Source organism: Etheostoma cragini, chromosome 10 (genome assembly GCF_013103735.1).
Source record: "Etheostoma cragini isolate CJK2018 chromosome 10, CSU_Ecrag_1.0, whole genome shotgun sequence".
Lineage (NCBI taxonomy): Eukaryota > Metazoa > Chordata > Actinopteri > Perciformes > Percidae > Etheostoma > Etheostoma cragini.
In genome coordinates, this window is record NC_048416.1 from 3900940 (window position 1) to 3928013 (window position 27074).

Sequence of the window (27074 nt, forward strand, 5' to 3'; positions counted from 1 at the left end):
CCCCCCCCCCCCCCCTCAGCCAAATCCGGCCCCTGGCAAACTTGGCCCTCATAACACCTAAGGTTCATAATAAATGTTGGCCTTTCTAGTTGGCGGGAGACTAGTTTTCAAACTGCATATTATCATGACACTCAAAGGAGAATAGGGCAGATTTGCCGACTTTGAGACTCAGACATTCCCACAGAACCGGAGAGTTTGCATATTCAAGCTGTGAAAAAAAGGTTGTTTTAGCGTACTTAGCTTCCTTTTTTTGCTTGATTTGCTAAATTCTATGATGGCTAAGAAACTTTATGCTGTCCAACATTAGTGTTGTTGCTAGTTTGAGACCGACACATGACCGACATATGTTAATTTCCCCTCCCGCGCCCACGTCATAAGCTATATATTTCATCTTAAATAGCAAATGCACCTGCGCCCATCTATGCACCCATGGGTGTGCTGGTCTAACAGGGAGGTGTGTTCAGGTGCATTCAAAAACCATGTCTAAAGTCAATACAATAGTGCATTTCCTTATTTTAACAGCGCATTAGTCAAATGTGCCTAGGCTTATGCACAGTGCACACATTATTCTTGTAACACACACAGTAAAGCAGAGTAGCACACACGCATGCAAAAGATTATAAATACAAATATAACAAATCTGCCATCATAAAAGCAATGTTCCAAGGTACAAACGTGCCTGGCTTTTAAAGGGAATGGGAGATGACACCCTGACACACACACACACACACACACACACACACACACACACACACACACACACATATACACACACACACACACAGGGTTGCATTAAAGAGAAGAAACAAGGGTTAAAAGTTTTTTTTAATCAACTTTCTGCTGTCCTTTTAGTCTGAAACACAGAGAGGCCTTATGCAACTGCAAAAGGCGTGTGTGTGTGTGTGTGTGTGTGTGTGTGTGTGTGTGTGTGTGTTCCTGTACTCTGTAATGGTTTAGGCCTAAGTTATTAGGGGTTCAGGCGCCAGGGTTTGTAATACATGTCTAAACCACAAACTACCATAGAAATGGTGAACGGTGAATTGTGGCCGGGTCGCCTCAGTGGGTGAGCGCGCGCACATGTAATGAGAGGTTTGTGCCTTGATGCGGAGGTCGAGGGTTCGAGTCCAACCTGTGATGATATCCTGCATGTCTTCCCCCTTTCTCACCCGACTGCCCTCACCTAACAGGGACATGTGTGTAAGATCACTGAAGGTGACCCTGGGACATTTTGCCAAATGTATAGTGTAGCCATAAAATAAAGGAGCTCTTTACAACTTTAAGAAAGGCAACACACACACACACAAATCAGAGGAACCCGGAGCTGTACTGATGTTATCATGCAGAATTTCATAACTCACTTTACCGTGAGGAAAAGTCCTTTTACTGCTCTCACATGCATGTTCTTTCTCTCACACACACATTACGCTCTCCTTCTTTTACCCAGGCTCACTCACAGTGGCTGCAGTCTTCAACTAACGCTCTTCTTCTCACATTGACCCCCTCATCGCCCAACACTGAGCTCTCTTTATTTTGTCCTCACTGTCTGTCCCTCGTACACAAAGGCCAGTCTCCCTTGCCCTTTTCTTCCAAACATGGACACTGACACACTAGCTTTAACAACAGCGGCAGCTTGTTTGATGTTTGAGCCATCATGAATGCAAGCATGGAAATGGGATGTTACGGTATATGTGCATGTGTGTGTGTGTGTGTGTGTGTGTGTGTGTGTGTGTGTGTGTGTGTATGTGTGTGCTTGCGTGGAGGGATAAAAGGAATGTAAGGGTATTCAAACAAAACCCTAATGACCTCCAGAATAATATACCATACACAGAAATAAAGTAAGAGAACAAGATGCAAAGAAAGAAAGTGAATGTCGGCTTTGGATGAAAGGGTTTCTGAGTTTTATAACGGCACACACATGCAAATACAGAGAGAAGAAACACCATTACAACATTACTGTCCCCCATATCTTTCATCCTCTCTGCTGTCTGTCTGTCTGTGTCTGATAATGATATTTCAACACCAGAGCACAGGGAGATCTGTGCAGGGTCAGAGAGTGTGTGCAAGTGTCACACATTGCATGCACTCAGAAAAGTGGAACAATGCAGAAAAAATGTACTTGTGTGTGTGTGTGTGTGTGTGTGTGTGTGTGTAAGGGGGCTGGCTCTGGGGTATTCGTTTAATCAAATCCTCCCATTCCTGGATATAATCTTATCAAATTGGGGCCTTTATTCTGTGTCTGTTTAAGGCACAGGGGTCACAAAATAAAGGACTTTTGGTTATGGCGAGTAGCTGAGAGGTTGCGACTTTTGACCTCTGCTGCTAACTTGTAATTCATCCGACAATACTACTCAAAACTTAAGTTAACTTAAGTTAAGCAACACGTTTATAAGAGTACCGGGAATAAAGTAAAAAAAACACAAAATACAAAAAAAACAACAGGAGGAGGACAAACATTCAAACAGAGAAGGAATGAGCGATGCCATTACTGCCATCGACAATGTGCCTTGGATGGCACTTGCCTAATGTCCAAAGTTACCATATTGGAAACCACCATTGAAACAAGATCCAGTTACATTTCTGGAAAAGGAAGATGGCTGCCAGGGGTGCTGGTACTGGTAATTGAACTGGCACAAAGAATTGGCACCATGCAAAACAACTACTTCTAGAAGAGCGTACAGCTTAATATGAGGAAATTTAAATGAGGAAATAAAAAACACTTGAAACCCTCTCTACCAACTCTACCAAAACAAGCATTGCTCTATAAATGCACATGCCAAGCTACTTCAACTCTGATCACAGTGTAAGGAATTAACTGCTAACAAAGAAACTGCCAGTTTACCGAGACTCAAACAGTTCTACTACGACCAGGGGGGACAAACATGGAAACTTTAGCATGGCGTATCAAACAACAACAGACAGAAAGATCTATTAACTGCATTGAAGCCCAAAATGGAAGCACTATGGTAGATCCATCCATTGGGGAGGCAGTAGCTCAGTCAATAGGATTGGGTTGGGAACTGTAATTTCCCAAAATATTGGTATTTATATATATATACATATATACAGCATTCATTTATCAGAATAATTTCTAATGACAATTAAATGATTCTGATAATTCTTTTTAATATATTTAAAAAATAAAATAAAAATGGATGGTCAACCATAAGTGTTGGCGTTGTATAGTTTGTCCACCAGAGGTCGCTCTACAATTTAGTGCATGCATAGACACTCAGCATGTGTGTGTAGTTCAGTAATAATGTGTGTGATGTGTGTAATAACTAACTAATTACTAATAATTGTGATTTCTCCTTGTGGGATTAATAGAGTATGCATTATTATAATTAATGAGGCCTTTAGGGCCTTCTATGGGAAATTATCTAGCTCTGTTCTTCCAGCCTGAACATACAGACCATTTTAAATAATCCAAAAGTTTCTGAAGAAGAAAAATTGGCATTAGATGGCCAAACATAAAAACAGGAAATAGCAGAAGCAATTGGTTATATGCAGGCTGGAAAAGCATCCCTATAGATATATATGAAACACTTAAATCCAAATTGCTCGCACCCCTGTTGGATATGTCCTGGAAGTCCTTCAGAAATGGTCTTCTGCAGGCATCCATGAGGGGTTCATTATTCACATAACTCCCAAAACCAGGTGAGCCAAACACAAAATGTGAAAATATATGCCCAATTAGTCTTTTAAAATCAGATACAAAGATTTAAAGGAGACTGGAAAGCCTGCTCCCTCGGGTGGTGAGAGAGGACTAAAATGTTTTTTATTCAGGAGAGACAAGGATTTCACAATGTCTGACGAGTGCTACATTTTTTACACAGCCAAAGAGGGGCGAAGGACACGGCTTTACTACCACTGGATGCAGAGAAGGCCTTCGACCGTGTCGAATGGCCATATCTGTTCGAGGTGCTTAACCGCTTTGGGGATATATTTTGCAAATGGGTGAGATTGCTTTGTACTTGGCTCACTGCGGATGTCTTGACCAATAGTGGGGTTTCTAAACCCTTTAATATCTCTAGCAGCTGCCCGCAAGGAAGTCCCTTATCACCATTGCTATTTATTCTTGCAATAGAACCACTTGCTATAACGGTGAGGGTACATACAGTACACATATGGAGTTTGAGAAGGTCATTTAGAACATGAAATAGCACTTTTTGCCAAAACATTTGGGAAAATATATTTTTGTATACCTTTAAATATCTTTTCTTCATTATTCAATATCATCCACAATGTTACTCAATGAATCAGAGAGGGGAAAGAGCAATGTTTATGCCTCTACCTTTAAACCAATGGAAAACTTCACAAATTTGGGTATACAAAATTGTTCCTGAGGTGAACAGTATTGCTCAGATTAATTATGATCTCATGACTCATACATAGAAAAGTGGACATTCTTACCCGTCTCAATGATCAGCAGGACAAATATTCTTAACATGAACATTTCTCTATCTATTCCAGAATATCCGCCTGGCCCCGTCCTCATCTTTGTTTACTAGAATTAAGAATTTGTTACCAGCTTTATTTGGCAAAATGAACATCCTAGACTGCGTCTATCTTTATTATGCCTACCATCTGAAAGAGGAGGCCTTGAATGCCCAATGATCCAATGGTATTATTGGGCTAATCAACCAAGATCTATCATCTTTTACTTTTTGGTTAAAACCCCTCCAGCTTGGGTAGATCAAACACCTGAGGAATCATGCAGACAACCCTATTGTACTAAATATGACTAATGTTTGGTTTGATAGTTGCAAGTGCTTGAATATCAACTCTTCCTGGTCATGCTCCAGTCCTATTTGGGGCAATGTCCCTTTTGAACCCAGATAAAGTGATCCAGATTTTCAAATAGGGGCTGAAAAGGGGTTAAGCAAAGTGCAGGATATGTACAGATAAGATGGAACACTGATGACCTTTGCATAAATACCAACCAATTATGACATTCAAAGTAGTAGTTTTTTCAAATATCTCCAGATTAGAAGCTTCAAAGCCTCATCTCGAAACCCTTCATTCAAAATGCCTGTAATCTCCTCATTAGTGGTATGATAAAGGTTTCATTTCATATTTGTATGACTTATTTTTGTCTGGGTCCAATGAATCCTCCGAACCCCAAGTTAAGACACTGAAAGGAAGATTTAGATGATGAAATACTGTTAGAAGTTTGGAATGAGGCATGTAAGAAAGCTCAGAGACAAACAGTCAACAGTAGTCTAATAATTTTACATAATAAATGGATGCAAGTATACATAACCCCAGTTAAATTTGCATGTATTTGATGATAAAGTTCCTGATTCTTGCATCAAGGGCAATGAGGCAAGAAGCAAAATCTACCACTACGTGGGAATGCACGGAAATGAAAACCTTTTGGCAAGATATTATTGATGTGATAGATCAAATGTAATTAAAAAAACTACCACTGGATCCTACACTTTTCGTTCTGGGTATATATAAATATATAAAAGTTGATTTGGCGAAGACTCGGGATATGGATCAAAGGAATGGTGTCAAACGTGTCAATGGAAAAGATAACGTGTACTCTTAGATGCAAACAAAATATATTTGACGAGATTTGGAGACCTTTTATCAACTTCCTAAAACATAATGATGGTAAACTACTTCAGCAGGAACAAGCCCTGGGGGGGTTGGGGTAGCACTGGGATCTTGAATATTGATGTGAAAAGCACCCTTTATCTTAATTTCAATTTTAATCTTATTTTATTATATTTTTTATTTAATCCCTTTCATTATTTTTTACATATATACACACTGTATATATTATTTATTCTCATATATATATACTACATATATTATTTAATTTAATTTAATTACTTCATTATTATTTTTTCTAATTAATCCCTTTAATTTTTTATACATATATTTGTTGTGTTATTTTATTTTTTTATATATACATATATTATTTTATTTTATATACACATAAATAATTTTATTTTTTCATATATATACAGTATATATATAACATTTTATAATTACTTCTTTGATTTTTTTTTTCTCATTACATTTTTACACGTTTTATTACATATGTGGCATGTACAGTATATCATTTCCATGTTTGCATCCAGTGGGTGGGTGCGGCGATCGGAGGGTAAACAATGAAAAGTGTTTGCTGGGTTCTGTATAATTGTTGTACACTATATAATTTAATGTGATTAGCAAACTAAAATTCAATAAACACAATGGCTGCTTGCTCTGGGGGGAACTACTTGAACAATTGGATCCTTGTAAATTATAGAGTGGGGTCTAGACCTATTCTATCTTTAAAGTGTCATGAGATAACTCGTTATGAATTGATACCATAAATAAAAGTGAATTGAATTGAATGGGGAAGCAGGGGGAAACAGCAGTTAGGTAGTGTGGTGGTTGCTTTTAAAAATGCAATCTTAGTTTTTGTTTGATTTCCTAACTTCTACAATGGCTAAGGAACGTTTTTGCAAACTTTTATAGAGGTTTATGTCAACTAAATGCGACAACAACAACAAAAACTTGCAAAGGTGTCAAAAAACAAAAAAAACTAAAATGTTGACATGCATTTATCAGAATAATGTATTTTTCATTAGAAATGATTCAATGTTAGAGCTTTGTGGTATTTTTCGTGGTATTTCAGGAAAGAAAGACTTCAATGGAGCTGTTAATCCATTGGCTTTTTTTGTTGGTCAAAGGTAAAAAGTTCAAAGGGTAATTCTAAATAGTATGGAGATATTAATAACTGGTTTAATTATGAGTCAAACACTCGCTGACATGCACAAACACATATACACTTACTTAGACACCCCCCACAACCCCACACACTGATAGCAAGCTATTCTTGTCCCAAACAGACCAGTGTTAAGCCATTAGGCCACTTCAGCCACACATCCAATAATAAAGACAGCCTCCAGTCTTAATCCGTCACACTGTCTCTCCCAAAGCGCGTGAGTCACACTGTTTTGGTTACAGAAGCTGTAGTCTGTTTTACATGGAAACATAAGGCGCTTCGTCATCATTATAAAAAGATTTGATATCTGTCCATCTCATTTGTGTAAGAAGAGGTGCAATTGATGTGGTCTCAAAATGGAACACTTGGGACAAATGGAACAATCACACAAAACCTAATCAGACACTTTCACTTTCCGTTTTTGACATCCTCTCTTGTTCAATAGTGTCCTTGTGCAAAACAGTGGATTCTCTACCATGCCTGCAACAGGTTGCAATCCGGCTGGTAACCCCGACCCACAGTCTGATTAAAACTTTCAGGCAGCCTAGGAAATCAACATAATGTAAGTGAAACACAGATTAATTATGGTTAGCTTCTAACGATACAATATTATCACTTTCAAGTATTACATAACTGCACATCCCGATGCTAATCATAAAAGCCACTCTGTGACGGCCTTTTCATTGTTTTGAAACTGTTTTCTTTTCAGTGCTACGGTCAATGTTTGACCTCGTTACCCCTGACCTATCAATGCGCAACCATTTCCAGAACGTATACCTGCGCTGCACTTTTGTCTCCTTGGACTCTTCTTCACACTAATTACGCCAATTTAGTGATGCCTTTCGTGTCTATTTTCGACACTACTCATTCACACTTTTTCTTTAAAACGCTACCCTTCGAGTCTGTCTTTTTCTGTCTTTCTCTGTATAAAACCCTACACCCTAATCCTAACCCACTTCAGACTACCTTCACACTAATTAGTCAATTTTAGTGCTACCTTTTGTGATCACCGTCACTGTAACTACCCTTCGCGACTCTATTTTTAGAGACGTTACCTTTCGTCTCCTTGAACTCTTCTTCACACTATTAGCTTAGCTCGCAAACATTAACGCTGATTTTCATTAGACTTTAATTTCCGTTTATATAATTTAATCCACTGCTGAACTGTCTCGCTAGATTTGGCAACTTTTAAGACCCCTTCAGCAGCTTTCTTTCAGAAATGCATCCAGCAAAGATAGTCGCTCTGACCACTTGAATTCCAAAATTCTGAAAGGTTATCGCGGAATTTCTGCCGACAATGTCGTAAATAAACTGCCTTTCACAGCTTCAGGTTAAAGTGCTCATAAAAACCTAAATATTTATGGCATGATGTCATATGCAAATTAGCACATGGCATAGTCTTGCGTGATCTAGCGACTTTTCATAAAGACTTTAGCTATTTTCCATTAAAAACAGTGGGCAACACTGAGCTAGCATTAGCTGGCTCTCTTGCATGGGTCCAACTGTGGGGACAAAAACTCAGCACACCAAGATGTCCTATGTAACCCCAGCACTTTTGCCGTTAGTCCATGCTGTCAAGACAGACACATAAATACAACAGTATTTCCTTTTTTTTTGATAATTAATTACAATTTCTAACTGTAAATGGCTGCATTTATACAGTGTTTCTTTCCCAAAGCGTCTAACAAATTGCAGCTCATTCACCTACTTAAACTCACGTACCAATAACAGCGAGATACCATGGAAGGTCCTAACCATTGAGAGCTTTTGGGGTTCAGTGTTTTGCCGAAAAGGCACTTCAACGCTGCGATCAGCGGACGACCCGCTCTCCATTCTGAGTCACAGACTACCGCATTTTTAACGATAGAGCTACACAAGTCAAAAGTCTCGGGCAGTGGTGGCCTAACGCCTGATTTCTACCGGTTGCAGAACTGCTGTGGATTGACTCCACTGCGTGTCTGCTCCATGTTCCGCCGTCTGTCAACACCCACCAGGTCCTGATTTGTTGCGGAATGGCTGCGGCCATGACTGACAGGTGAAGTCACGAGGACCCACGAGCTCTTGCGAATTCATGTAGAGTAGAACCACAAAACAACAACAATTTGTTTCCATCCAGAGGAGTAGCCATTCCGCACCCGGTGATCCAGATCCGCGCTGGTCGTCAGTTCCATCCCCAGACCGACAGAATTAAATTGGGGAAAGTGAAAGAGCAACCTTTTACCACCTCTGAGGTGCCCTTGAGCAAGGCCCTTGACCTGTTACCGCTCCAGTGGAGACGCTCCGTGGCAGCAGATCCGACTGTGGTTGTAGCTGTGTGAATATGATCAGGGCGTTCCTGCAAAAGAGAAGCTGCCTCTCCTTGAACCTTCCCTCAATAGATAAAGGTTTAAAAAAAAAAATGTAATGAATAACTAAAACACCCAAGGATCTGTACATTGATTTTAATTTTTATTTTGACTTTAAAATGCAAAGCCCATCCTTAAGCAACTGCTAAAAAAATTGCTTCAAAATATCCAATATAAACCTTATCGACTGTTTTTGAACTTCTTAAAAAATGAGCTGGTGTAAAGAGAAATCATGAACTGAAGTTATCATTATTACATGCACATCAAATACTGTGTGTGATAAAATAAATAAAGCAATAAGTACAGCAGAAACCATGAAAACACCATGGTGGGATCATGTTAATGTGGTGACATCCCTATTGCATTAGGTATAATTGGATATGCTTAGGCTACTGTAATTAAGGACAACCTGGACAAATAATCAACACCAGTTTGGTATTTACTAGGAACATCGCAAATTAGACCCCGTTTCCATATCGTGATATTATGACAAAGAAATAAATAACAGCAGTCTTCAATGGGTTGTAGCCCAGACACAGATTTCGACCACCATATGTCACTCATAAATGCTTATGGCATACATTTTAGTTGATGAAGTCACCTATATCCATTTGACTGCGGCAAAACAAGCCGTGAAAGGTACGACCCTTCCATCTGCAGTCCCTAATTTGAGAGATGTGGTGAACACTCATCAAGCAAGCCCTATGCAATTATGCACGCCTCCTCTAATGCAAGTACCTTGATTAAATCTTGCGCAACCAGCAGTAGACTCTCACAAAATAAGTACAGGAGCATCTGTGCTTGTGTTCACAGCAAGCTGTTATAACTGATCAGGCTTCTCCGAACTTAGAGCAGGATAAAGGAATATGGACAATAGTTTCCAGAGCACTGTATACGCAAACAGCTTTTACCATCAGTTTCTTTCCACTTGCATGAGCAGTGCAGTCAAAGACTGGAAGGAAAGGGGACTGTGTATACATGGCCCTCATGTGAAGAGGGCCCACAAAGACACTACTGTATTTCCCAGACTATAAGTTGCATCAGTCAAAAAATGCGGCATGAAGAAGAAAAAAACATATAAGTTGCCCTGGACTATAAATCGCATTTATTTAGAAATTTATTCCACAAAATCCAAGACCAAGACCAGACTTTTAATCTGGAAAGGCTACTTATTCAACTACTCAAAGCACACAGAACAACAGGCTGAATACAGTAGGTGACCGGTATGTTAACGGTAACATATTAACAGTTATTTAACGATACAATAGCACACAGAACAACAACCAGGGTGTGGAGACGTAACTGCACTGTTGACAAGCCTCTTTGTTGGTCAAGCACCTATCTGTGGACTCGATCCTCCCGCTTTGGACATCTTGCTTTCAGTCCGTGATTAGCTTCCTTTGTTTTCTTCATTTCAGTAAGAGTAATCTTTTCACCGGTCCCTCACAAGTCTCAATCCAAATTTTCTTTCTGCTGCTCGATTGCCGTTTTCAGCTGCATATTTTATTACCTGCAGTTTGTAATCTGCAGAATAGGATTTTGTTTTTGGGGGCATTTTGTTTGTGTTCAGTCTTTCTCAGCGGTCATTAGGAGCAGCATATCTATGGCGTATCTTGTCACAAGCCTACAAGTAAACGGTAACGTCTTCAGTATCAATTAACATTTAAAAACATGATTAATTATAAATATTTTGATGTATAAGCCACACCTGATTTGAAGTTGCAGGACCATCCAAACTATGAAAAAAAGTGTGACTTACAGTTCGGAAAATACGGTAAAATTGATATGGGGAGGGGCCCATAGAAGAGTGGTTTCCAACCTTTTTGGTCTGATGTTCCACCACAGCTGTGTCAGATGAATTTAAAAACCCATTTCTCAACTCACAATGTATGTTATTAAATGTAAAACACTACTCATTATATCAAAGTGGATATTGCTTACAATTTCATACAAACTGTACAATTGAACTGTAAATTTTAAAGCTGGTTTGGTCAGCAATTGTAGTACTACCAGTCTTTCAGGATACTATTACTGTGTAGTGGAATGTTTCAACCATATATTCATTAACGCTACATAAGCCATTGCTTAAGTACGGCTGGCTAACCATTTCAACTGTTACTGCTACTTACTTAAACTGTTGAATAAAATCATATTTAAACCATTTCTCCATTACTTATAGCTGATCATTTGAACTGTTTAGTCATCCCTTTTAAGTTATTTCTACCATTTATTCATTACTTTTAGATACTTCTAAAGCTCAGTTCCGCGGATCTCTGTTTAAAAAAAAAAAAATTACGACTTTTTTTTGGGGCATTTTTAGGCCTTTATTGACAGGACAGCTAAAGAGTTGAAAGAAGAGCAATGCGATGCAGCAAAGGGACACAGGTCAGATTCCAACCCGGGCCCCCTGTGTCAAGGAGTTAACCTCTATACATACAACTGAGCAATCTGGGCGCCCAGTTCCAGGGTCTAAACCAGGGTCTCTAATGGTTTAGACTTTTCTAGCCTTGCATTGCCAGGCCCTCCTCTACAGCGCTGTGGAGGAGGGTCTGGGTAGTCCACACAGCATTCTGGGATGGGAGAAAAACTTGCTCTGGTTTATTGGCATTTCTTTAAACCAATCACAAATGTCTTAGGCGGTGCTGGGCACTCCATGGAGAAGCCTTGGGAAGTTGGGACTCAGGTACGTTCAAAGTTTGTTTTAGTCGTGCAACTGACAACTCAGATTGGACAGATAGTCCACCTGTCTGGATTTATCCTGCAGAGATCTGAGGTACGCGAGGTGCGTCATAAAATATCTATACGTCTTTTAAATTAAACTACCAATATACAGGCAACGAATTGGCAAGAAAAGAAACTCTCAAAACCAAACGGTTTTGACAGTAGATTGATGTTTTCATTTTCACACAGCTGTTAAAAGATACATTCTGCGGCACATACGCTCCGCAAATGGTCCGCATCCATTACGCGTTTAATACAGCCAAAGCGTGAGACTTGTCTGACACTCCAGGCCAATTAGCTGGTTAGGAAACCGGGAATTTCCCCAATGCTCCTGATGGCCAACCTGGGCCTTTGCTGTGACTTTTCCCACCTTAATGATGGCTAGACCTGCTGGAAGATCCATTTAGAAAGGACTAAAACGGACTGTGGCCAGAAGGAAGACGCACCTGTTCAGCAGCCTTAATGTTTAAGTACTTCCAGAGTGAACTGTTACTGCTAATTGGGTCTAATGTGAGCCAAGAAATCCTTTGCCACACCATTACTCCACCAGCAGTCAGTACTTTTGGAAGCAGGACATTTGGAGCCATGTATGCCAGTTTCTGACCCCATCATCGTCATCATGTTGCTACAGATGTACGGTTTGGCAGATCGAGCAGCATTTCTGTTGTCCACTGTCTACTGTTCTAATCAAGTGACAAGGCCAGAGGGCTGGTGTAGTCTTCTTCAGCTGGAGCCCATTTACTTCAAGGTCTGACAGCTGTATTTTTAAGCTGCCCTTTTGCACGCCACTGTCTGGATGTTTTATTTGTTAACTTATAAAAAGGGCCTTTCCGCTCTCTGACATTGTTCATTAGCATGTAATGTCAGGCAATCGTGAAAATTTCAGACATTATAGCTCAAGAATGGCAGCTATTTCTGAGATGCTCAAACTGGTGTGCCTGATACCGGGGATCACAATCAAAAGCCCCAAAATCCCATTCCGTTTTGAATGAAACTCTCGACTCTGTTGCAGAGGATAAAACATCTAACAAATAGAGAGTGTGGCGTGGGGACAAAGAATGGCTGTTTGAAGGAAAACACAGGTCTGAGCTGATTTTCTGGAGTGTGGATGATTGTATTATATAGCTGGTTCCACAGATATATTTCCAAGTCAGATGTGTATGGCTGCGTGAAGATAAGTGAATAGATGTATAAGAGGTAGAATGAGAATCCGTGGTCAATTGATCTGTGTTGAATAGATCTGAATTCTCATGTGTAATGATTTACATTTTTTCGAACAATCTCTCCCATGTGTGTACTTCCCCATGTCTCCCACACATCCTGACCTTGTGTGAGGCTCTACAGATCCCAACAGATGCTATGAATGATTTTTGCCTCATGTGCAGTTTTTGGGTGTCCCACCAGATTTATACCTTTTGTGCATCCTGTGCTTCTCTCAGCAATCAGCTTTTCAAATTTAACCCATTTTCTAAACGTTTTCTAGTCTGGACGCCAGCCGAACTTAGCCCCCTCCACACAATTTGAGGTCAGGAATTTCGGTCAGGACTTGATCTGTTGTGTAACAACTATGCTCAAATCATAGCTGTTCGGGCCGATCAAATTGTCAGGGTGGACTTTATAGGACGGTGGACAGATGATCAACAGGTGCATAATCAACTACGTCACCAAAAAACGCTTGGGTTAAATTCATTTATCAAAAAGACGGCTGATGTGTAGATTCCACCATCGCGTCTGTTATAGAAGATATCGACAGCACGTTCATTTTAAAAGAGGAAAAGATTTTAGGTTTTAAAAAGTGGAGAGAATATAAGCCCTCAATGATCTATTGAGTATGAGTAAATACTCAATAGATCTAGTAAATACTCCTCATTTACTTAACGTTGAATCCAGCCAACGTAACGCCAATGAGGTGCCGGCTCGGCTCGCCACCTCTCAAAAGCTGACGGAAATCTTTTAAACTGACCTTTGCTTAAAATGTTTTCAGAAACACGTTTTGGTGAACTATATTTGTAAAATACGAGATCTTTTTCCAAATGAGATGCAATTATGGTCAGTTTTGAAATGATGCGTTAGTCCAATCAGCTGCAGCCATGGCGGTTGTCGGAGAGTGGAGAATGTTTGTCTTTGCTTGTCATTGGTCAGCGAAGAGAAACTGGTGGCAAGCCCACTGGGTGCAAGGCTGGTCAGCGGGGCGATCCCATCCGTGAAAACAACGCGCATGTGGACACCCACCACAAGTTTTCCTACAGGTGTCACATTTGTGTGGTCTTTGTTCCTTGTTCCCAGAGTGTCATAAAAAAAAGACTTGTTTTGGGCATCTTTCCAGTCCGTGATCAAAGTCTCTTATTGTGTGATGACATCATAACATAACAGTTTTTAGCATCTTTTAAATGTTGAACTGCGACTGCAACTCTTGGAACTTAACCCTCATGTTGTCTTTGGGTCAAATTGACCCGTTTTGCTATATCAGTGTCAAAATTACATGGTTGATTCCACCCAACGCTCTTTGGCAAGTACAAACTCTACTTTCATTAATTTGGGGGTATCTTATTCAGTTTTTACAGGATTTGAAGAAAAAAAAGGAAGTGGTTTCCAAATAGTATTGAGTAAAAGTTGACATATTCCAGTCTGTGATTATCCTTCAACCTACATTCCTTTCATTGTAGTCTAAATAATTCCTGATTCCTGCTTTTCCAACTCAAACAGTAGGTTTGCTTCCTATAAATGAGGTTTATTGACCATAAATTCCAAAAGTAATTGTAAAAACGTCAAAAGAAAAAAAAGTGTCAAAAGTGTTGAAAAAAGAGACAAAAACGTAAGAAAAAGTTAATTACATCGACAAAAAGCGTCAACAAAAGTGTTGATTTTCAATTTTGACCGAAGGACAACACAGGGTTTAAATGAATTAATCAGTAAAAATTAAACAAATAACTAAATAATGACAGAATAAGACAAATACTTCTGTGAGTGTCATGAGAGATCAACTCGACAGATCAATTCAAGATTGCTGTTGCCTAGAATTTATGTAAATATGAGGCTCTGTGCACTCCTCATGGATATTAATACTGAGCTGGCGGCACCGGAGGAGGCAGCTGCCTTCCAGTCAACACACACGCGGAACACCAGTCTCCTGCGGCCACCCTGTTTTGGTGCAAAAGGGACACTAAATAATAAATTAGTATAAATATTTACAAATTATTTCCAGTGGGGAAGCAGAACAAGGGTGTTTATTAGGCTCAAAGGAATATGATTTTTTCAGAAAAGGCGAAACGGCACAAACAAGTGTCGGCTCGAGTCTCAGCTTCTGCTACTTCCCAGACACTGTAGAGATACAAGGTTGCAGGATACTGACACACACACACACACACACACACACACACACACACACACACACACACAGACACACACAGAGCACGGTGTGTGTGCTAATGAATGCAGTGCCACCTGTTCAGTGAATGATGTAATTGCTCTCAGCAGATCCCCATTTCCTCACTATTACGCTGTTTAACAGCACAATTTAACAGGTATGAAAGGTTGCTGCTGAGAGCGATCCTCTTGCTCGCACCTCCGCTAATTTAACATTTAGCAGCGTCTCCTGTCGCGTCAGAGAGCACTGGTCGCCTTTTCATGTAAGGGCGAGGAAGCAGGGGGATCAGAAATGAAGTAAAACGGAGGGGGGGGGGGGAGGGTGAAAAAACCCACCCCCGGAGGATTTGAAAAAGGGAAATGAAAGGATAAAGGAAATAAGGTTAGGCAGAGAGGGAACAAGCCATTTGTTCAGCAGTGGCTCCATCGAATCGATTAAACTCCATTCTCATGTGTCGTGCATGCACACACACACACACACACACACACACACACACAGAAAGAAAGAAAGAAAGAAAGAATGAAAGAAAGAAAGAGTGACAATTTCACTCTGAGCAACACCAGACTAGAACAAAAGGGTTCATATAATTACTTTGGGGTTGAAATTAGTGCATCAGGGAGTTTCAAGCTGGCCGTGAACACACCGTGTAATAAAGCTTGGAGAGCTCTGCATGCAATCAAATGCAAATTTGTAAAAACAAATATCCCTGCAAGAATTTGGCTAAAAATCGACCAATAATGCTTTATGGAAGCAAAGTTTGGGACCAGATTTTGAAACCAGAATTTTCCAATTCAATTCAATGTTCTATTTGATTTTATTTATATAGCGCCAAATCACAACAACTGTTATCTTGCAGCGCTTTTTATAAAAAAACAGGTCTAGACCGTACTCTGGGATGTTAATTACAGGAACCCAACAATTCCCACCAAGAGAAAGCACTAGGCGACAGAGGCAAGGTAAAACTTCCTTTTAAGAGGCAGAAACCTCGAGCAGAACCATGGCTCTGGGTGGGCGGTGATCTGCCTTCACCATTTTTGAAAAACTGGGATTAAACTCCTACAGAAAAAATACATGAAAATGTATTATTTCTCCAATCCAAAGATGAACTTCAGTGTTCAGTGTTACAGTATCCATGCTCGGTGGTGGGCATATTCCTCTGCAGCCGCACCGACAATCCCATTCACACAGAAACCAGCTCTGATGGAGCATGTTCTTCTTCATGGAAAATGTATAAAGCAAAATAACACCAAATATCACAGGAGCGGTCACAGACTGTAGGAATGACATGCTACACCTTTCTGCTAACCTTCTGTGATAACTGACATTTGGAAATTTGACATTTTGCTCTTTCATCCTACACCGAAAGAGCACATCGGCCATCAGTGTGCCAGGTGGAATGTCTCCATGGGTCAAAAACAAATCGTGACACGTTGTACTTTCATAAATTGATTACTATAAATAAAAAAAGGCAAATCAAGCATACTGTACGTGGAATGAAACCTCAATCTGACCTGGGACCTTTCTCGTGGGAAATGTCATCATTTCATCATCTTGCTGTTTGGGATGGGAAAGTAATTTCAAATCATCTCATTTCTGTTATGAGACTTGAAAATACAACTTTTAGAAAATGTCGGAATTTATCTAAAATGGCAGTGGTAGAATTTCAAATCATGACGGTTTGCATGCTAACAGCACACTAAAACATGTTCAGAGACATGAATGGATCATGTCAACAAGTCAATGATATGCATTATCTCTTCCTAATTATGTCTCAGCAAAAAGCCAGCGATCATGGCAATGCCAAAGGGTGTTTGTGTGCTTAACGCTAGTGACAGCAAAGCTGTATACAAAAGATGTTGAACTGCTCTCAGTCTCCATGCTTCTATCTACCCAGAGAATACGGTTTACATTCACCCAAGGCTAACGACAGCCACACCAGGTGAGGTATAGGCTTGGGATCGGGGGGACGTTTCAGTAGCGGGAAGTTTATCCACATAATCAAGTAGTGGTTTCTATTGTGAGTAAAACCTCTCAGGGCGGCCTCTGAGACTGAATTTAATTTTCTCCAGTCTTAGTAGGAATGATACATCATGTAGCAAGGATTTAAAGGAAGGTGGCTGGGGGGGATTTCCATAAGAGGAGAATTTTTCAATCAAGGACGCAAAAACTATAACACCTTTCTGTAAAGATGTGGGGAAAATTTTGTCAGTTACATTAGCCCTGCAAGGCTGCTTGGACTCTACGTTGTGAGTGGAGAATGTCCAATCTTCACGGGACATAATTGAACTGACTAAAGTGGTCAGCTCATGGGGTGCATACTGCGAGGACACTGCAATTCCTAAAAAAGTTGTCAAAATATATTTTAATAACAAGCCATGGGTGAGAAATCAACTTAAAGACTTGTTAGAGAAGAAAAAGCTAGTATTCAGACAATAAACCTTAAGGGATTACACTGCATTCAAAAGGAGATTAGATGTCAAATCAAAAGGGAGAGATGGGACTATTAAGTCAAAGTGGAACTAAGTAATAACCTCCTAGAATCAGCACGGGACAGTATTGAATCAATCGTGGGTCTAGATGACAAAACAAAGAAATAGGTGCTATTGGAAGGCTTTGCCTCAGATATATCCATAACTAAATCAATTTTCTTAAAGATTTGAAACATTATTTTAGCAACATAATTGGTGGCCAAATAGTCTTTACAGTCCGTGCCCCAATCAGCTGTCTATTTCCCTGCACAAAGTGTTGTGAAAACCTTTGAATACAGCAAAGCCGAAACAAGTCCAGGCCCAGACAACATTGGAAGTTGTGTTCTTTCTTGTTGTGCGAAACTGCTAGTGGCCATTTTTAATTATCTTTCTAATCAATCTATGTGGCAACTGAAGGTGTCCAACTTATGGAAACAGTCAACTATAGTCCCTGTTGCAAAGAATAGCACCCAAAGACTTGAAACGATTACAGACCCACAGCTCTAACATCACTTGTGATGAAGTCCTTGGAAAAGCTGATCAAAGAAGAACTGACATTTAGGACAAACTGACTTAACAGAGGGGTCCGGGATGCAACTGTAAGAGTCCTCAACCTCATCTTTAAACACCTTGAGGGCAACAAAAACCACGTCAGACTACTGTTTGTGGACCATTCAGCCCCACCTGCTGGTAGAAGCTCCTGCCTCAGTTCAAACCGGGGGACAACCTTGTGTGCAGGATAGTAGACTTCCTCACAAATAGATCCTAACGAGTGAGAGTCAATGAGCACCTTTCTACTTGGCCCTTACATCAACTGCCCCCCCCCCCCCCCCCCCCCCCCCCCCCCCCCCCCCCCCCCCCCCCCCCCCCCCCCCCCCCCCTACATTCTGTACTCACTGAAAACCGACACTTTGTGAAGTTTGCTGATGATACAGTTATTTTCCGCTACTAAACAGCAATGGAACGTCACACGGTCCGGTCATTGAACACTTTGTAACATGGTGTAAGGAAGGCCTTTCTTAAACTGAAGGCCTCAAAGACTAAGGACATGTGTAATGACCGTAGGCGTAATGTCACTAACACTATAAAAACTAGTATACATGGTCAGGAAATACAGGTTGTTAAAGAGTACAAGACCCTGGTGACCCTTTTCTATAGGTCCTGTGTTGAGTCAGCTGTCACGTTAATCTGCTGGGTATGGATCCATAACTGGGCCCTGTCCAGATTAATTAAGGTAATAACCCGTTCTCACCCCGAACGCGTGGAATATAGATGTTTGGGCAAATGCTAACAAGAGTTAAATCTATCCTGTCAGAAATTTCTCGGAATTTCAGATGTTGCCTTCAGGATCACGCTTTAAACTCCCAAATTCCGAACCAACAGACACTCTTTTATACCTACATCCATTCTACTTCTTAATTCTATTGATAACTTAGTATTTATTGATTTACCTTTTTTTAACAAGGGGAAATACATACTTCCCACGAGGGGAAATACATACTTCAGAACCAGAGAAAATCTTCCACCATGTTGATACATGCAGACAGGAAGTTGATACATGTAGACAGGAAGTTGCTGTTTACTGTATCCTTGTGCCAACAACTAGGCTTGCACAATGTATCATTTTTCATCATTAGTGTAACTTAATAATTGCAATAAACATAATAAGGCATTTACTGCATTTGGTTAGTTGAAAGAAAATATCAGCACTTTAAAATGAAACTGTCCTTTTATTAGTGGAGCCTTTTATATTCAATTTGTTTCTATAAACGAAAGTTGAAAATCATTTTCTTTCATTAGGAATTTTGTTCTGATGGTGGCGCTACAACCACCAACCGCAACCTACAGCTAGAATTTGTTTTAAATTTAACAAGCAATTTATTGTGTTAATTAGGCCGAAATGCACAACGGAGTACACTTTAATATCTGGTTATTTATCGCATCGTGATATTGTTATCGCGATATTCAATCCGTTATAGTATATCGCATATTTTCCTCATATCAAACAGCCCTACCAACAACATGCTTTATGAAGTGCTTGGGGGTCATGTGTTCAGTAAAAAGCATGTGGCTGTGAATAATTGTGGCTGCCTTATGTAAATATCTCATATCCATATTATAATTACGCCATCAATCAGAGCCAAGTTGCGATCAGAGTGATACAATATGGGCTGTCAAGGCAGCATACAGCCTCTCTCTCTCTCTCTCTCTCTCTCTCTCTCTCTCTCTCTCTCTCTCTCCCCTTCCTCAATCTCTCTTTCCATCTTTCCCTCCCACTCTTTCTCTCTCAATGAGCTCCTACAATTTTTCCCCTTCCGTGTTTCCATCCACAGGTCCCACCATCCCCGCCACACTCACAGAGATTCAAAATCAAGGATAAAATACTGTAAAGGCCGGTATTCAATTAAAGTAATAAATCAACACATTGAAAATGGGAAGTTTTGATGAAAATTTGGATCATGCAACAAAACAGGCCTGCTTGGTTCTTTTTGGGAATGATTATAAAGATCTACCAAGAACGGCATTTCCTCTCTAACTGGGACGTTTTGGGACTGATTGGTGGGGATATATTGTGGACAAAGTACACATGGCAGTAAATTATAAAGAGCAAATGACGTTTAACCATCTATCCAGATAAATTGAATTGCTCACGTTACTGTGTTGTGTGAACAGTTGACTTCAATCAATATTGTATGTGACGTTTTTTGTTGCAGGTTGCAAAGGTTCCACCAAAACAAGTTCCTTCCCGCAACTTTTTTGCAGAGCCACTGTTGCTGCGTCTGACGCTAGGAGCTGCCCAAGAAGATTGGGATTGGTCTAAAGAAATGCAAACAACCCAGTGTTTTGGTCTTTTCCTGAAATGTATGAGTGGAGGAGCCGGACCTTACTCCGCAGTGCTGGGGAGATATAAGTCTGGCAATGCAACAGTAGTGTTGGGCCCACCAGCACGGGTAAACAGAATTTTTAACCAACAATACAGCAGCAGTAAGTTTAAATAAGTTTAACCCTCCTGTTGTCTTTGGCTCCTTTTCAAAAGGTTTCTATATCAGAAATTTGGGTTTCTTTTATCCCTCATATCCCTCGTTGTCCTTGGGTCAAATTGACCAATTTTCCTATATTATTGCTCTTTTTAATTACCCAAAACAACATGGTTGATTCCACACAACGCTTTTTGCCAAGTACAAATCTCTACTTTCATTAATTAACTTTTTCAATTTTATAGAATTAGAAAAAAAATTGAAGGGGTTTTGAAATAGTATTGAGTAAAAGTTGACATATTCCAGCTTACCATTCCTTTAGTTTTAGTGGAAATAATGACTAATTTCTGCTTTTCTAACTCACACATTAGATTTACCATTTACCAAAAATAACTGTAAAACTAAAGTTAATAAGTAAGTGTTACGTAGTGTTGAAAACATCAAAAAAGCGGCAAACATTGAAAAAAAGCGTGAAAAGTGTTTAAAAAAGGGACAAAAACGTGAGAAAAAGTTAAAAACGTCGACAAAAGTGTGAATTTTCAATTTTGATGAGAAGACAACACAAGGGTTAAATTAATTATTCATTAAAAAATAAACAAATAAGACAGAATAAGACAAATACTTCTGCGAGTGTCAGGAGAGATCAACTCGACACATCATTCCAAGATTGCTGTTGCCTAGAGTTTATGTAAATATGAAGCTCTGTGGATATTATATATGGATACTAATACTAGGGTGGCGGCACCAGAGGAGGCGGCTGCCTTCCATTGAACAACATTGAAAAAAACGTGTCAAACGTGTTAAAAAAAAGGGGAAAAAATGTAAGAAATAGTTAAAAACCAAAAGAAAGCATCAACAAAAGTGTTGATTTTCAATTTTGACGGAAGACTACACAAGGGTTAATGTAATAACTGCTAATACTGCAAATTGTGTTATGACAATGTGAAGTGCTATTGCTACACGTGTGAGTTGTTAATGTGATTGGACCGACAAGTCCAATCTGTTCTGCTGTGAAGGTGTCATTGGATCATGACACTTGTTGATGTGTTGTGTAGAAACTGTAGCTTGCTTAAAACTGTAATTACTACCCTGTCACAACCTCCAAGATCCAGATTCTTGGATTTTCTTTCCTCTCCAAATGCGTGCTTTGTTCCTCTTTGACACTAACCTAACATACACATATACTGTACCCCTTTTCCACACACACAAACACACACACACACACACACACACACACACACACACACACACACACACACACACACACACACACACACACACACACACACGCACACACACACACACGTGTCTGCTACATGTCTGTTTGCTTTGTTGTAGTTGTAGAAAGGTGTATAGATTTGATTATTGAAGGATTATTGATTGGCCATTGATCATTTTGAAGTTAACCCTTGTGTTGTCTTCCCATCAAAATATTTTTTTTTGAAAAAAGTGGAAACGCTTTTCATGAATGTTTTTTACTTTTTCTTACGTTTTTTCTTTTGTTTTTGTCCCTTTTTTTCTCAACACTTTTGATGCTTTTTTTTCAATGTTTGTTTCAATGTCACTCATTTTGACGTTTTCAACACTACGTAACGCTAACTTATTAACTTAAGTTTTACAGTTATATATATATATATACCTAATGTTTGTGTTAGAAAAGCCGAAATTAGGCATTATTTAGAGTAAAATTAAAGGAATGGATGTTAATGGATAATCACGGACTGGAATATGTCAACTTTGACTCAATACTATTTCAAAACCACTTCAATTTGTTTTTCAAATGCTATAAAACTGAATAAGATGCCCCAAAATTAATGAAAGTAGAGATTTGTTCTTGCCAAAGAGCGTTGTGTGGAATCAATCATGTTATTTTGGGTAATTAAAAAGAACAGTGATATAGGAAGACGGGTCAATTTGACCCAAGGACAAGATGGGGGTTATATAAATTCTACTATACTTTAAATAGCAGTAATGATCATTTTGTGTACTGTATGTGTTGTAATAATTACTGGTTAAACACGGTCAGTGCTCGGGTTCACCCCATAAATCCACATTCAGTGTGTGTGCACATCCACAAGATGTGTAAATCCAAATGTACACGTACATGTAATGTTGATTCGGATTAATATGCAACTCAATTGTATATGATATATGCAGTAGGGGGTTCCTACTCGGTCTTTTATCACGCTAAGGGGTCCTTGGCCCCCTGGTCTGAACATAAAATATATAACATAACTAAGGTTGGGTGTTGTTTGGTTTTTTTCTGATACCAGTGCTAAAACGATACTGCCGGTGCCTGAACCAAAATATAAATATAATATATTTATAATGTCTATAATATAAAAAAGGAGCACAAAACCACAGTAGGCAACATTATTAGTTGGCCATATGGTCAAAATTAAATGCTTGATTAATAATGTAGTAACAATAACTTCTAACAATGACTTATTTCACTAGGAAATTGCTGGAAACGACTAAATCAAACACCAGATGGGAACAGGGTATTTTACAGTAACTTAATATATATATTATTTTTGAGGGTCTTTTACATAATGTCTCAGCGAGCAGTTACGCAGTTAGCAGAACGGATCCTGTACCGACATGGACAATGCAAACCTTGTTTTACACATGCATAAATGTTACTTTTTAGGTTATGAACATACAGTTAATCTGTCAATTGAATATAAAGACTTTTTGCGAGCTTTAAAGTAGACATGTTCCCACGTGCTAGTCTAGTTTTCTGTTTGTTTATGGGCTAACAGGAGCTTGAGACCTGTGTCCTGTGTGGTGGAGACGGCATGTTACAGAGCATGTGTGTTTTTCTGTTAATTTGCAAAGGTATATGCAAAATGTTTATTATACTTCATCTGGCATAGTGATTACATTACAGTGTTTACACTGGTTGTATTAAGCATGTAAAATAAATCCATGTTGTCAAATTCATTGAGCATTCTATAACTTATTTAATTCATTTTCACACTTTTATTTAACAATATTATTGGTAATACTTAAAGTTGTATCAGTCATGTATGTATGTAGCTGAGAGGAAGAGCTTGAGACCTGTGTGGAGGAGACTACATGTTACAGAGCCTTATGTGTTATTTTTGGCTGATTTGTAAAGACAAATCCATTAAAAGAGCAACCAGCAGCTGGTAGTGGTCCGAGTTCTTCCTTCACTCAGCACACACAGAACATGCAAGGGTTAATGAACTCGCATCCAGCCTAATATGAAACTGTTAAAGACCAGACACAAATGTTACATAAGCATACAGTTAACCAACACGGATCATAATCATACACTATCTCATCCAATGCTTCAATAAACATCAAACAACCACACACGCAATACCCCCCCACACCTTCCCTCACCTTCACAGAAGAACAGAAGAGAATCCACAGCACATCCCCCCCTCCTTGCATTGCACTTAATGTTTATAATAATTGTCCCATTTCCCATTAACTCACGCTGTAGTCAATTAATTCTGTATTGCACAATGCCCAATTGCATACTACCATATCAAATTTACATAGCATATACTGTATATAGAAATATTGCACCAGTACCTTATCATTGCACATTGTAGAACTATGATGTTAAGTCCCACAAGTCTTAATATACAGTATGAGCTAATAATCATCAGTAAGTCTGGTAGAGTTGTGGTTAGTTCAGAAAATGACCTCACTTTACCTCAAAAGGCTTTGTGTACCCTCTAAAACCACAAAAACACAACACTTATCACACATTACAATATCCAAAATCTAAAAGGGTATCTAGCCTCACATATCTGTATTGATATAATATCAATATGCAACCCAGCCCTAGTTTAGAAAAAACACTGCAACAAGAACATTCCTATCTGTCTCTATCTCTCCTTGCACCCCCTCTCCCTTTGTGTATAGTTGCTGTCAGGGTGTCTGTCCACCCACACAAGACACTTAGGAACCCACAAACACACACAGAGATAAGCATTCAACACACATTCAGCACAGGCACAATCTCCTTAAAGGTTTCCGTGAATACACAAGAAACATATTTTGACATACAGTACTGTTTGTGCAGAAAAAAAGAAAAGTTAGCAATGTTAAAAAACAGAGCAGAGATCAAATTAGTTTCTTTTTTGAAAGCAAAAAAGGCTTGTGTAATGTACTGATTTTGTAGCTTTAGATGTACTAAATAAGTTTAAGAAACTTATCTCGCCAGTTGGCTTCAACATGTGAAAACTCATTGGCCTGAAAGGTATTCATCATTACAATGAAGAGGACTGTTGTGAACAAAATTTCAGGAACAGGAGTCTTCTTCTTTGCCCAGAAAAAGAAAAAGGATATTTATATATATATAAGTGTGAAGGCTATCATAGCTGTAACACGTACTTTGAACTGTGTGGGGCAGGACAGCAGATTGCGATATATGATCCCAACACAAGATGGGAGAAATCCAACACAGTGGACCTTCAAGAAGGGGACAGTGCAAATTAATCAAACGCTTAATAATATATGGGTTAAAAATGCAAGGATTAGCCAAAAGGCTATTTTTTCATCTGTAGTCCCCTGGTCTTGATGTTAAAAACGGCTTTATAAAATACAAATAACAAGAAAGAAAGACGACATAAGCCCAGGAGCACAAAACAAGACTCGGCACAGAACCAAATGAATGGTGATCTTGGTATAATGTTCAAGGAATGGCAATTCAGTGTGCTTACAACACAGTTGAACATAAACAGCGCCATCTGGTGGGCTCAGAAAATAAAGAAAATAGTCAATGTAGCTTCATCTGGCCATCGCTAACTTTCCGAAACCAGATTTTTTTACAATCCCACCCACTTCACGCAGTCATTGGCCATGAGTTTGAACCTCTCAAGGTCTCCTTTTTCTCATTTTTCTCAAGTTACTTCCTTCACATGTCCAACCGAGTAAAACCCTATGAATGACTTCAAGGAAAGATTTGCCAAAAATGTGCTCCGTTATCCCCATATTTAAATGATTATCACATCTTGGCGCTGTGTGATGGCATCTCTACACTGTTTCTTTGAGCGTAGCCATTGGTAACAGATCTACAAACTTTCTCCTTCAGACGTGGTATACAACAGATTAAATTGTTTCTAGCATACTGACATCTTTAACAGCAGGGAAGTTGCACCACAGTACAATAATTATTTCATCAGTACATGTAGGAATCTAGCGTTCTTTCAAATGTTCGTTTAACACAAATTGTCTCGGTTTTAGTCAAAGACTTGGGCAGGCTTGACTCCACCAGATGGTTGCCATGAGTGGATTACCAAATGCCCAAAAGGGGACCTCAGAACTGCCACATGGCGCCGGACATCCAGGGTCCCCAAAGTCGAGGCTGCATCCGTTGGTTTGTCGTCATTTATTTAACTGCAAAAGCATTTGGGAATCTGCACCACTAAAGTACAACATTAACTATGTCTTGTAGAGGGTCCGCTACAAATACTGTATAAAAGAAAAGTTTACCTGTTCTCTTCTGCTTTAAAAAAGTTAAAAATGTTGATCCATGCTCTTATTTTTAACTTTTGGCACTTTTCAGTGGCAAGATATGTACAGCATTGATTTTGTAGCTTTAGATATATTTCAATTGAATCCAGCAAAATAAGGCAAAAACACCACAACATAACCATCCATCTCTCAGTCTCCGTCGCTTTACCTCTGCCTCCCTCTCTTTGTCTTGATTATTACACATGTAACGAACGAGTCACGGATATCATACCATACGCACCAAATGAGAGGAACCCTTTTGACACTAATTCTTTCCTTTTCCCTGAATACCAAGATGAAATAACAAAACAAAAATGAACGAGGAAGTCAAACTTATGTCTGGGGAAATTACCCATTACCGACTGTGTTTTTATGCTGCAAAAATTAGCATAAGACAAGCCGATGTGATCAGAGAAAGTGTTTTTCCGTCTTAACGTTATGGACTGCAGCACTCACACATCCTTGCATGCACACATTGTGTTAATTTGGTGAGTCAAGTCAAAGACAGATCGGCAATTGCATAAATACACTGCTGCATTTGCCTTCACCTCAGACAGATAACACAATAAATAGAAGCATTTACTTATGTCTGAAATCAAGTCAGGTTATCCTTACATCTAAGTTATTGAATTTGCTCCCCCATACTCTAGGTGGTGCAACCTTCAGAGCTCTCAAAAAACGCAAAATGACACATATGATTGCACCAATAGAAACCAATATTGACTGCTATTTAATATTGGTGTCAGAGACCAAGCCGTGAAGCAATGAGGAAAACAGGTGTTTTTGTTGAAAAGTGGATTTTTATATACCCAAAAAAATGCAAAAACCAATACAAACCAATAACTTAATATTTAGGCCTATAATAGAGGTCAACACAGTGTAACTTAGCCCAAAAAAACAAAGATGGACATAATTGCGACTAACACAAATAAACCAAAGGGGTAAGCCTCTCTCCACAATGCATAGCTCCTATGGAGCCAT

The 27074-nt window shown here is 39.3% G+C and overlaps 1 protein-coding gene and 1 long non-coding RNA gene across 5 annotated transcripts in view; one reads left to right on the forward strand and one right to left on the reverse strand.

Annotated features, from left to right (window-relative positions):
• Positions 1-27074, reverse strand: part of il1rapl2 (interleukin 1 receptor accessory protein-like 2) — a 464615-nt gene that overhangs the window by 387463 nt on the left and 50078 nt on the right. The window lies entirely within an intron of this gene.
• Positions 12841-23094, forward strand: LOC117951296. The gene is made up of 3 exons (XR_004658135.1): positions 12841-12851; positions 16274-16280; positions 22981-23094. It is a non-coding gene; the product is annotated as an uncharacterized LOC117951296 (long non-coding RNA).